This window comes from Columba livia, chromosome 1 (genome assembly GCF_036013475.1).
Source record: "Columba livia isolate bColLiv1 breed racing homer chromosome 1, bColLiv1.pat.W.v2, whole genome shotgun sequence".
In the NCBI taxonomy this organism is placed as follows: domain Eukaryota; kingdom Metazoa; phylum Chordata; class Aves; order Columbiformes; family Columbidae; genus Columba; species Columba livia.
Window position 1 is genome coordinate 165,201,147 of NC_088602.1, and position 12,778 is coordinate 165,213,924.

At 39.8% G+C, this 12,778-nt stretch overlaps 1 long non-coding RNA gene across 1 annotated transcript; it reads left to right on the top strand.

Annotated features, from left to right (window-relative positions):
- The first annotated feature begins 3,980 nt into the window (after nt 1-3,980).
- On the top strand, nt 3,981-11,182 carry LOC135576504 (uncharacterized). Its single transcript, XR_010468299.1, has 3 exons — nt 3,981-4,542; nt 6,920-7,019; nt 11,061-11,182. It is a non-coding gene; the product is annotated as an uncharacterized LOC135576504 (long non-coding RNA).
- The last annotated feature ends 1,596 nt before the right edge of the window (nt 11,183-12,778 follow it).

Below are 12,778 nucleotides of genomic sequence, written 5' to 3' on the forward strand. Positions count from 1 at the left end.
TCCTTGGTTTGCTCAGCTGCTAACATGAATATGTAGATGGCCTAACACAAACGGCTCAGCTGTCCCTGTAGGCACGTCTCACCACAGCTTCTTAGGTAACAGGATGAGAAGGGCATAAAAACAAAAGTATTTACTCTTTAACAGGCATATTGCTTCACCTGGGAAGACTGAGTGTAGGACTGAGAAACTTTCTTAGTGCTCAACCATGACACCCTTCTGTCCATTTGCCTTGGGCACACAATATTTTACCTCACTGTTTGAAACAGCTCATTTCAAAAGAGCTACTATTGTGAATAAAGTATAATTTGCACAAACATGTAAGATATAGAATATCTCGTATACTTATAGAAGTAGATAAGTGTTATGATTCTGGTCTTCCCTTCTCTTAACTGATTTAAGAGTATTGGGCTAATGCTTTACCCACCCCTCAGCCTAATGAGTAAATTCCACAGCTAGGAAGGCACATTTGGGAGGTTGAGCCAAACTCAACACGTTCTGGTGAACTTGCTTGTTTTTAAAAGCTAGGATTAGTTCTCATTTTATGCACCAGTCCAGAAAAAGCCACAAATATGTGAGAGGTCCTGTTGTTTTAAACTCTACTCTAGTTGTCTTGAAATCTCCAGTTGTGTTTCTCACTTACTGACAGAGACCTACTATGCATGTGCCTTCTAGTGTCACCAAACTGAATGTTCAAACTTACTTTAGAAAAGTTGTCCAGGAAAAGTGTTTTGTTGGTTTCCAAGTGAAAAGATCACAGTATCTGATGGCTGTTGTCTGTGGTAACGTCTCTCCTTTTAGCATAGATCTTCCCCAAGGTTCAAGGAAAAATTGCATTTTCTTTTCCTAGTTTGCCTTCGTCAGCGACATTTCAGTTTCCTGAGGCAGTAGGGTGAGTGTGGTATGACGGTGTAGGATACAGGGCTGAGGGTAGGCATTGGATTACCAGAAGGACAAACAGGAATGAGGTGGGAATCAGCAGATGTTTCGATGTCCATAACAATAACTGGACTTGCAAGGGCAGTTACAGGTGTGCTACCCATCATAACCCTTTACTGGGAAGTTGCAAAGGGATGAGGAGGCAGGAGACACGTCTGCAGCAGCCAGTGCTGCCAGCACAGCCAAGCCCAAAGTGTTTGAGTGCAGGGAAAGGAGATGATGGCTGCTGTCAATAATTGTGACCTTTGTTTGTTCTGTCCCTGGCTTGTCCCACATTCGTCCAAGAAAATGGATTAATGCGACTGTGCAGCATTTGGCATTTAGTTCCAGCAGGACTAGTTCAGTAAGCCACATGGATTTATCAGAAGAGAGAATCAACAAATGTGCTTATAAGTCTTTATGCAGCAGCTGCAAGAGTTGCTATTGGCACCTCTAGGTTGTGATAAGACGAGAAAAATACCAAGATGAGTCTCAAATTTTAAAAATAGTTCAAATAGTATAGAGGATAACATCTTAATTCAAATAATGATCAGAGTAAAATGCAGAATACTTGCTCATCAGGGAACACTGTCTGTTCTCTGGGACAGGAATTTTGTGCAAAATTATGTGTGCAGCAATGATTGCCATAGGCACAATTTAGTATTACATTAAACATTAAATTACTAGAAAACCTAGCTGTCACATTTTGACCTAACAGTGCTTGACTTTGTAACCTTGAAATTTTTAGAATTTCTTTCTGTTTCTCTACTGCTGACCTGGAAAGGCCATTCATCCAGAAAAAGTACTTGCAAAAGCATTATAAACTCTTAAACCGTTTTTCAGAAAAAATGTTTTGTGGGACTTAAGTTAAATGCCCATTGTTTTCCATTGATCTGAACACACTGCAGTTTAATTTTTTTTTTTAAAGTCAGAAAATAGATTGTAGGGATAATTTATCTTCCTCATAGATGAGTGTCCTGTCATAGATTTATTTTCCTCTGTTGGGTAGGTTTTCTCCTCTTTGCAAGGTTACTAACACCCACTAAATTTTTCACATCAGTATTAGTCTTTTAAAATACTCTCTGAACCACAGTTTCAACAGCTAATCATATAGTGTCTTATGAAATACCTTCATAGGTTGTGGGAGTTTATAAAAAATCTGTGAAAACTATGAAAAGTAAGAGGCTTCCATACCAGAGGTTCTTTTCTTCCCATTGCTGGCAAACATACCTGGGAAGCATAGATCTCATGAGCAAGAATTTAAGAGAGTTAGTTTGCTTCATGAGAGAAGGTAGGATTTATTTTTTCTCCCGTTCTCACAAAATTTCCTAGCAAGTTGGTGGCTTTAAAATATTTTTAATAATTGCACTATTAATTCCTAAATTTTATATTATTTATTACTGTAATACTTAAATATTTTAAGGGATTTTATTCTTCTCCTGAGGATTGGTTTCTGCAGTGGATGTACCTGTGGCTCATGCAGCTTGTGCTTCAGTAGTGACACTTCATGCTACTTATTTTTCACTTACTGCCAAAGAGTTAGCATGGTGTGAATGGGAATCCCAGTGGTGTGTGCCTGCTCCACCACAGTCCCAAAGGAAAGTCAGACACCTGAAAGTCCAGTCCATTTGCTGGATGCCAAATTATCTTCTCAGCCTTTATGTCTGAAGCAGTGGCAAACCTCCAGGGGTTTCTCTCTGTCGAACACGTGACGTGATGAGCTAGAGATGAGGGACACATTTATTTAGTCTGTCTTAGGAAATGCAATGGCAATACCCCAGTTAACTGTCTCACCCATTTGCTTGCAAGTTCTGACGCTAGTTTTGTCTAAATGGTGTTTCTTTATTTGATCTTTCCTTACAAGAAAGTTTGTTATACAGAAACCATAACTATTTGCCAGTAAAAACATCATAAAACCTCTTCCAATTGTGTGAAAAGGAGATGCTGGCAGCAATGGGAAGGCTGAAGGTGGAGACAGGCAAAATATAGGATTAAGATTTTCCTTACTGTAATTTATCTCTATGATTCCACTGACATCAATGTGTTAGCAGTAGGGCAACACCATTCCCCATCCCATGGAGCCAGCCTGGCTTTAACCAGGCTCCAGGTCCACCAGAAAAAATATTTTTAAAGCTAACTAAGCAGAAGAAAACACATCCCATGATTTAGGGTGAAATTCGCAGTACTGTGCTCCATCAGTGGTGGTGCTGGCAAGTGAAGCAAGCGAGGAGGGTTGATGCCAGTGCCCCAGCAGTGGGACAGGAGAGTGATGAGCTGTAGCATTGCTGAGAGCAGGAGAGGCTGCAGCATGGTGCCATGGGGCATCCCTGCAGGGAGCCTCCATTCCTGCAGCCTCTTTCCTCAAGGATGGACACCCAGATCGTCTTTTGGTGGCTGTGCCCTGATTCCTCAGTCTTCCCAGCAGAAATGAATACTGGCATCCCTGTGAGATGGGCAAAAGGCACAGCGAGCTTCCTCATGTCACTTCTTTCATCAGTGCAATGCATAATATGCCTTACTGCTAACTGAGCCTGGGCACAGCATCAAGACAATCGGATTGCCTTTACAATGAGCCACAAGTAAGTAAGTGAAAAACAAAACAAAACAAAAACAATGACAACAAAAGCAAAGAACACCCCACAAAAACAAAAACAAAACAAATAAAACAAATCATGAAACCCAAACATAAACAAAATCAACCAACACCCCCACACACACACACAAAAAGTAATATTTAACCTTCCCCTCAGTCAAAACTCCTGCTTCCAGAGTTTTGCAAGGTACTCATTTTTGGGAGGAAAGTAGGCGTTTTAATGAAAGGGGTTTTTTTCTAACCTCACCCCGAGAGGCAAGGTGTTACAACCTTGTAACAAAAATAGGTATTATTAGCTATTGTCTAACCCACTTGAAAGGCTCTGGTATATTCCCCCAGTGCAAAGGCTTTATTGAAGACTGCAATAAGAAAACTTTGCAGTTTAAGCATTTTCACCCTTGGGACTTAAACTTCCATTTAGGTTTTTATTTGCTACAAGCCCAAAGAGCCTACAATGTCAGTGCCTGAAGAAATTAGGTTTGAGAGGTGATTATAGTTTTATGTGGAACCAGAGCTGTTATGAATCGGAAGACAGATGCTAAAAACTGAGTCAGATAAAGGTACCTACTTTGCACTTGCAAGATAGCACAACGCCTTCTGCTGTGTTGCAATCTTTTAATCTCTGTCAGCACATCTTGTACTACAAAATAAGTGTGGATCATGCATATAGATATATGGGAAATATTTATTTTAAGATGACTACAAACTGCCATACATACATGTAAAACATAATTTAAAAGTTCACCATAAAAGAAGTACTTGAGGATTGCAGAAGCTTAGCAGTCATATGCTATAACTGTCATATGCTAAAAATATCTTGCTATCTTGCTCTGGTTGACTTTCTGAATTAACTGAACAGACACCAAAACATAACCTAAACACTAGTAATGTAACTTCTTCTTTCCTTTTTATTTTCTCTCAACCAGTTCCTGTAGATTTATTCAGATGTAAGTTTATCCATCTACTATATTTTGATCACAGATATATTAATCTTCAGCACCAGGCCTCAAATTCACTACACGACCTAGGCAAGGGTAAGTTAAAAAAGAAGAAAATCTGGAGAAAGGCGTGTATTGTTTATAGATAACCTCAGAGGCCAGGGGTGTATGACAGCTGCAGGGAAGTCTCTTCCTCTTTGGCTTCTTTTCACATGCACTTAGTTGCAAGCCTGTCTCAGAGTGGGGAAACAGCCTGCAGGCAGGATGGTGTGCTCAAGGCTGTTCCGTGAGCATCGCTGTGAACTCAGCCCTCAGTGGAACAGAACCCAATGAGACCCATGAGCTGGCACAGGGCATTTGAGAATAGGAGGTTTCTGAAGGTGCCTCTTTTAGCTCATGAGAGCTGTTATGGGTGGTAAGGCATGGGATGGAAGGAGCTTTGTTCGGCTACAAGAACCCAAAGTAAACTTCCTGGGTGTGAAATTAGCTGATAGGAAGTGATATCTCTATTACTGTTTATCTGACGATCAAGTAAATGTGCTGATCAAGTAAACAGGGAGGTGAGGAGAGTGGGGGGATGTCTGCAGGCATCTCATGCTGCTTCTACAGATCAGTTATTTAGAATAAATCTGCATTTAATTGTTGCTGGCACTGCCAGACCTCTACTACAAAATCATGCTTGTCCCATCTACAACAGTATTACCTTTATAGCTGATGAGGTATTAGGACATGCACATTCCACTTATCAAAGTTTCTATTTGCTACTAATCGTGTATTCTGTACCTCTTCGCTTCTCGGATGCACAAGAATGCTTACAGATTTGGATGCCTAATCTGAGGAAAGTGCAATGCATCTCAAAGGTCAGAGAGAAAGATGTCTGTAAGATGTCACCTCTTCCTGCCCACTCATAACAGAAGACAAATGGGAATAAATTAGACTCTCAATCTGGGAAATCTATCTCTGAATCCTTAATTCGAAGTGGGATCCTTCTTGCCTAACTCAAAGTGTCTTTGTCATCATCCACACACCCTTTCTGATCCCTGGTGAGAAACAGGCATTTCCAAAGCATAGTGCATTTTCTCTTCACAGACTCATTTAAAATGGGTCAGATAAATTGCCTTTTAGAAGTGCCTGTTTCTCTCTAATGACTATAAAGGGAGTCTAGACAATTAGCTCAGAGACAGAAGCCTGTGCTATAGACTTCCAAATGCAGAGTGAGGAATCTCATCCTTGTATCTATAGGACAGTCACTGCATTATGCAGACCTTACCTTCCATCACCTCTCTCCTCCCAGACCAATTGAGTCATGGCTGTGAATGATAAAAAACAATGGGGTTCACAGATACATATATAAAGTACAACATTATTGTATGAATAAGACCAGTGACAGTTGACACCGATACACTCTGGCTTTAATAAAATATACATTCCTTTGGAGCTGAACTTGGCAAAAAATATCACTAATATGAATGTTCAGTAGCACTTTGTCACACCTTTGATCAGTAGAGTTGCAAACAAGTGTTCTTTGTCCAGCAAGACCAACTCTGCATACATTTTGGAAAAAAAAAAAGTTCAATACAAACATTGTTTTTGTTTGCACTAGTATAAGTCCAGACTACTTTATTGATCTCTTACTCCTCAGTTGCAGGATTTCTACCAGGGTAGGTGGGTGTTACAAATCAGCTCTTCATAAATAATAGTACCCCATGCAGATACTGGATATAAAGGAACAGCAGCAGGGATGGAGGACAAGACTGGACTGTGTGCAGAGCACACCAGGAGGGTAACATGAAAGCCACAAGGGACACAGAGTAGTAAAAATGGACCCAGCTGATGCTGTTACCCAGGAGAACACCAAAACTCAATGACAGATATTATGGGAACTAAAGGAAAACTTCTGCTCTCTTCAAGTGGATGCTTTTTGTCATCCTTGAAGAATTATTTGCAGTCAGGTGGACATGAATCATTAATTTTAAAGTGCTCTTCATGCCAGCTTTCTCTTTCTTGACATCAGCATGTTTTTACACATGTAGGTTTGCAAATCTACTTATTTTTGGTCCCATTCCTTGTGGATTTGGAGGAACTTCTCAGGATGGTAAAGCTTAGAGGCTATTGGAGGAACTTCTCAGGATGGTAAAGCTTAGAGGCTACAGACGTTTCCAGAACAGAGGGCGCCAGAAGTATTTTGCCATGTTTATTGACCTGCCACATGTATGTTTCAGCCTCTGTCACTTGTACTATGTGCTCAGAACAGCAGTATCACTTTAGTTTTCAGAATACAAAGATTTGCAATATTTAATGTAGACCACCTACATAAGATCAAGCCACATCCTTTCCTGTTGGTAGATGTGATGATGACAAATCAAACATTTTCAAACACTTTCAGAAAGGATGAATTATTCTGATTAAATAGCGTAATACCTAAAAATAAATACATTTAATAGAGCAGCTTTTTTTTTCTTTTCTTTTCCAGGATGTTTGTGCTTGCAACGTTTCAGCATGTTGACCTACTGCTTTTGAGCCTCTCACTACACCCAGGATACACAGATAAACTCTCAGGTGCATGTGGTTTTGTAAGTATCTCCGGGATCTGATGCCTGCCTTATCTGTTAACTAAGGATAGCTGTGAGAAACTATATTATAACATATGCTTCTCTCCTACAGCAATGCTGACGTAGTTCTGGTGGCTGTTATTTAAGACTGTGATGTTATCACTGGGGCATGGGCATACCCAACCAAAAGTTAGGTTATAGCCCTGAGTACATATTTCTTGGTAGAAGCTCTTTTGGGAGTACCCAGGTCACTCATGACCCTCTACAGCCACCTCTCTTGTGTCAGCACAGCTGTTCACACAGATGCGCCGTGAACATGGGATCAGGGCAAGAAATAGGCTTCTCCACAAAGATTTCCTGGCACAATGGGGAGGAAGGGGCAGCTGGAGGGAGGCGGAAGGGCTGGAAATAGGAGAGTGAGGATTTCTTTAAAAGCTCTGTCTGGCCGTAGTCTGACCTGCCAGAAGAGATTTAGGGCTTACTCCTGCTGTCACTGAATGAAAAAGGCAGCCTTAAAACTTGGTCCAGTGCTAAGTAAAACCGATCAAATTTAGCAAATTTAATGCATTCTGGATCATATTCTCTGAACAGATGAACCTTTTCTTTTGAGTAACTTGAGAAATTCTCTTTTTAAGGGCAAACAGACAACAATGCAGTGCATGAAAGGTATTTATGTCATAACTGTTCTGTCTTCTAGTATTATTCCTGTTTCTCTTAGGTTGTCACTTTTGGTGTGAAATTAAAGAGAGGCTTGTAAACAGCTGCTGATACATGCAATACGCTACATGCAGAAAGAATGCACATCATGAGTCATCCACACCCTGTTTTGTCATGTTGGTATTTTGCTCAGACTGTGCCCAGACTATATTTTCTTCCCCAACCCTCATCCCCCCCACCCCCCCCCAAAAAAACTGCTGAAAATGTGAAGTGTTTGCTCAGGCTCTGATCCAACACAATGCTAAAACCCTTTTTAAAGTCAACTGCATCCCAAACAGCCTGTTCCTCTTGGTAATCTAGACCTTGTAATGGAAATTCTAGCAGAGCTGTGACTATTACTAATGCACTTAATACATTAGGAGCTCAATTTTGAATGCCTTGAGCACTTAGTCCCCCTGCTAAAGTGGATCAGAGCTGTGGTGGTGTAGCGTAACAGGGTCAGTCCCATAGTCTTTGTGACCTTTTGTGAGCATTTGAAAGAGATTGCATTTAATGATTTTGAAATGTCAAGGCCCATTTCAGGCAAAAAGAATGAAATCAAATTGGGTTTCTGAACTGTGTAAGCTTTTGAAATGAGTCCACAGACATCCTCAAACATAAGACACTGGGCTGAAATATCATGGAGGCTGAATATATTACATTATAGAATCAGGTTTCAGAGACAGTAATTTCAAAATCCAGGCCTGCAGAATAATAATGTTACAGCACATGCCTGTCATAATTTGCTTTTTAGTTCATTCTGAATTAGCACAACAGAGTAATTCATCAGTGCATAAAGCATGCAGAGACTGAAGTGTGAATTATGCATGAAGGATTATTTTGCTCTGATGCTCTACTGGATGTGTATGTTTGTGCAGTGTACACTGGAAAGCTGCACTAACCACTCGTGATGACTGGGTGTTGGTTTGTGGAATATATGGGTTCTTGTGTTTTTTGAAAGCACAGTCAACTATGATATGATGCTAGTAAGAAAACTGCATCAACAGTATAAATAAATTATAGCTTAAAATATGAATTATGCCATAAATAAATGATCTCTTCTTCCTCACATTCCACTTCCATAGAAAGCTAGTTAACCAGATGTGTTATTCACTATCTATAGACAGCCTAACCGAACGAGGTTGTTTACTTCACTGACATGGACAGATCCACCAAAGAGGGCAAACTTGTAACATAACCAGTAATAAAATATGTGTTGATGATAGATTCTTTTTGGTTGGTTTTGGCATGGCTCAGGTTTAAATGAAGCTCTCTTGGGATTTAAAATAAAGATGCAGAATCCGACTTTTGAAGAAGGAACCCAAGTTCATCATCATAATAAAAAACAAAAACAAAAAGTCATTTCTGATGTATTATATAATAATCATGTAATAACATGTTAAGATGAAGCTAACGCTGCAGGCCTGTATTCATTGATGTGAGTGCCTATTAACTTTTTGAGAACACTAACAATGAAAGGAATAGAAAATACAGGAAATGTAGAATTAACATGTCACTTATTTAAAAAGTTAGCTTGTCCATGGTTGAAGCATAGAACTATTGTATGAAATATCTTCAAAAGTTTGCAATTATTTTTATTTTATAAACTCTTTTGGAAATTATATTTTTCTATTATTTTAAAACTATATGAGTGTACCAGTTTATTTGGCAGATTTCTGGGTTTTGTTTCGTTGTCTTGCATTTCACCATTTTCACTTCTGCCCTGAAAGTTAAGATGATTCACACAGAGAAGGACAAGACAGCAAATAGATTTTTCTATATTTGGTTGATAAGTGTGTTTACAAATGTGAGACGGTAATTTGAGATTAAAACTATCCTTTTTCAGAAAAGTGTCAAAACACTTTATGTAATTCCAACCTTTTGATTATATCTCGAATTAAAAAAAAATCTGTTAGCTTTTCCTGTCATATTTTAAGTCATTATCTTAACCTGAGAATTAGTAAGGTCGATTTTGAGGGTAAAACATCTGTGTAAATTTTAAGGAGTGGAAAAGGTTTCAGTTTTAGCAGTAAACAAGTTGTGACTTTACCCATTCAGCTGCTATTTTGATTAACCTAATCTGTTTAAAAGAAAATGATCTATTCTTTATTGAAAATGATACTGACAGCTGTATCTTTTATCTGCTGTGTAGTTTACTCCCAAAATTTTAGTCCCAGATATTTATTGGGAAAAAAATATCCTGAGTCCAATCTATATGGTGCTGGGATCACTGCCAAAGGTAAAATTAATTCATGAAGGAATATATCAGAGATGTTGGAAAAAATAAGAACAGAAACCAGCAGCACTCCCCAGATCCCCGCCCTCAAACCTGCAAGGTGCAGGAAAAAATATCCATGTGATGTGTACCAGTCCATGATGACAACTGCCAGAAATAACTCGTTGCTCTTGCTCACACACTGCCCTCAGGAACACAAGTAACCCTATGTTTGAAACACAGCCATTTCCCGAAAGCTCTGGTGCAGTCACTCACTGCAGGAATCACTGCTGGATGGCCATCCTGCCCATGAAGGTCACTCCAGACCAAGATAAACCTCTCAATACTATAGTGGTAAGGCAGATGGTCTCATACTGTTGCCTCTTTCAAGAGTCAGGGTAGGGATTACAGTGAGAAAAAGGGTCACAGAGATCATCCCCCACAAATACCCACATCAGCAATTGCCGGCTGTGGTGGTGACTTCCTGAATGGGGACCAGAGATAGAGACTGTTGCGCTGTTTTCACCATCACCCTCAAACTAACTGCCAAGTCGTTTAAAAAATGCCAGACTCTTGTCTGTTTTCACTTATTTAGGGCAAAGCAAGCCCCATCATTTATCATAGCCTTTTCTGGAAGGCCAAGCTACAAGCTCTGGGGTGTGATTTGTTTCACCTGCTTTTAGCTTTCTGAAAGTCATGAGGCTGGTGTGAGCTAACTGCTCAACTTCTCCCCTCCGGTCAATGAACAGAGATGGGCATATCCAGAGACTGATTCCTCATGCTTATATTAAACGTCTGTGATCAGCTGGAGGTACCCCTCTTAGCTCAGACGTAATGTCTAACATTTCCATTCCTATAGACAGGCTGGCTGAATTCCCACTCTTAAAACCCAGACTGGATTTTTGAAACAAACAAACAAAGCCCAACATTAAAGCAAACAAAAACCTTCAGCTGATTGAGAGTCCTTGCAAAAACCTGTGTATCTTCTTTATTCCTTGGGTTATTATATTTTGAGAAAATTTTTAAGAATCATTCTGTTACGTAAAAGTTAATAAGTATTATACTTTTAAAAATAAACGTGGTGGAAATAATACTTTGAGTCCTACACTGCTCAGTTGGGCTCTGACAGGGTGTTGGTTATTCTCCAACAGGTCCTCCAGCAAGGACTGATGTTAGATGTGACTGCCCCAGTGCAGAGAAGTCAAGCAGTCTCCTCTTCCCCCCTGCATCTGAGGACAGAGCTATCGTTTGGTTGCAAACACAGAGGAGGTCAGTGCTGCTGATTCTGCTTCCCATCTGCTCTAGTTAGGCCTGTGAGAGGAGCCTGTGGTTGCTCTTGCTAAAGGGATGATGTAAGCTGCTGTACGCTGTGTTCCTGTCCAGTCTCCGTGTTCATATTTTTATCAGCCACCACTGGAGTGCACGATTCTCCAGCACTTGGGACCCTCAGCACACCAGCCCCTCCATCATTTAAATTCAGAGGTGGTAGCAGTCTTGCAAAAAAAATCAATAGGTTTAATAGGTATTTACTGATGTTTATTAAGTATCAAACATAACTGAGACATCCACTTATTGTTTATATTTGCTGTCAATATTCTTTGCTTTTTTTTTTTTAATTATTAAACTGAAGCAGATGTGAGTTAGTCAATGGCAGACTTCTCATTAAAATGATGTTCACTGCCTCTTTTGTGGATTGAGTAGAAAGGCTCTGATAAACACCTCACGTTGTGTCCCCCATCAGTTGCTGTCATTGTTGCGAATGAAATACTAATGCTCTGATAATACAGTTGTAAGTCTAATCTACCTTTTAGGTTTCAACATTATTCACTGAATAAAGTACCACTCTGAGAAACCAGTGTCACTGAGCCATGACAATTTACTCCAGCTGAAGGCCTGCCCCCCCTGCTCTTGAGGTAGACTTGGACTAGAAAAAGGGGCTGTCTGGCTCATACAAGCATACTCTGTAGCCTTTGTCAAAACAGTTTTTATTCTCATCTGATGCAAACCTCAGGCATTATTACAGGGTTTCATGGAACAGATGTTCTTGAATTTGCATAATGACAGACAAACTGCCTTTCCTTTATGAAAGGTCACTAAAAACCAATGTTTCTGTTCAGTCAATCCTGCCTTCGTTAAGCAATTTCAGGACAAAACTGCTTTGTCTTCACTTACTGTTTTCATGACCACTGATTTACATACTTTAATCAAATGAAATTGAGGCCAAATCATTGGCTTATGCCACACCACATGGCTGTCTAGCTTCTCCTAATTCCTAAGCATTTGGCATTGCTGTATGATTGTTCAAATAACAGGATCAAATCCTCAGCTGCTCTAAAACAGAGTAACTGTGGCGACACTGGTGAAGCTCCCCTGGTTGATGCTGGCTAAGAGAACCAGCTTTTCAAGAGAACATCCCAAAACTGGTTGCTTGGCCTCAGTTTAAATTCATTTATTTATTTATTGGGTGAGGTTTTTTTTTTTTTTTTACTAATAAAATTAAATTTACCTGAAGTTTCTAAGCAGAATCACTACTTCTCATAAAGTTGATTTCTATTTAACGGCATGTAGCCCTGTGCATAAACAAGCTGTTCTTTCCTTTGTGATTTGTATGGGCACATCAAACAGCTGATGGGAAAGTTTTAAATCTTCTACATTGAATGTCTTAATGACAGACAAATTCCATCATGGAGATCCCCAAAGAGAAATGAATGTTTGCCTTCAAGGCAAAACCTGAACTTTGCATTCTAGTCAGCATGCAGCTGGAGCACTATTGAGAAGGCTGATAGACAGCGAGAGTCCTCATAGAAGAATTCCAGGAGAGGCAAAAGCAAGATAATTATGGTGCATTTCACTATGCAGTATTGTCAAA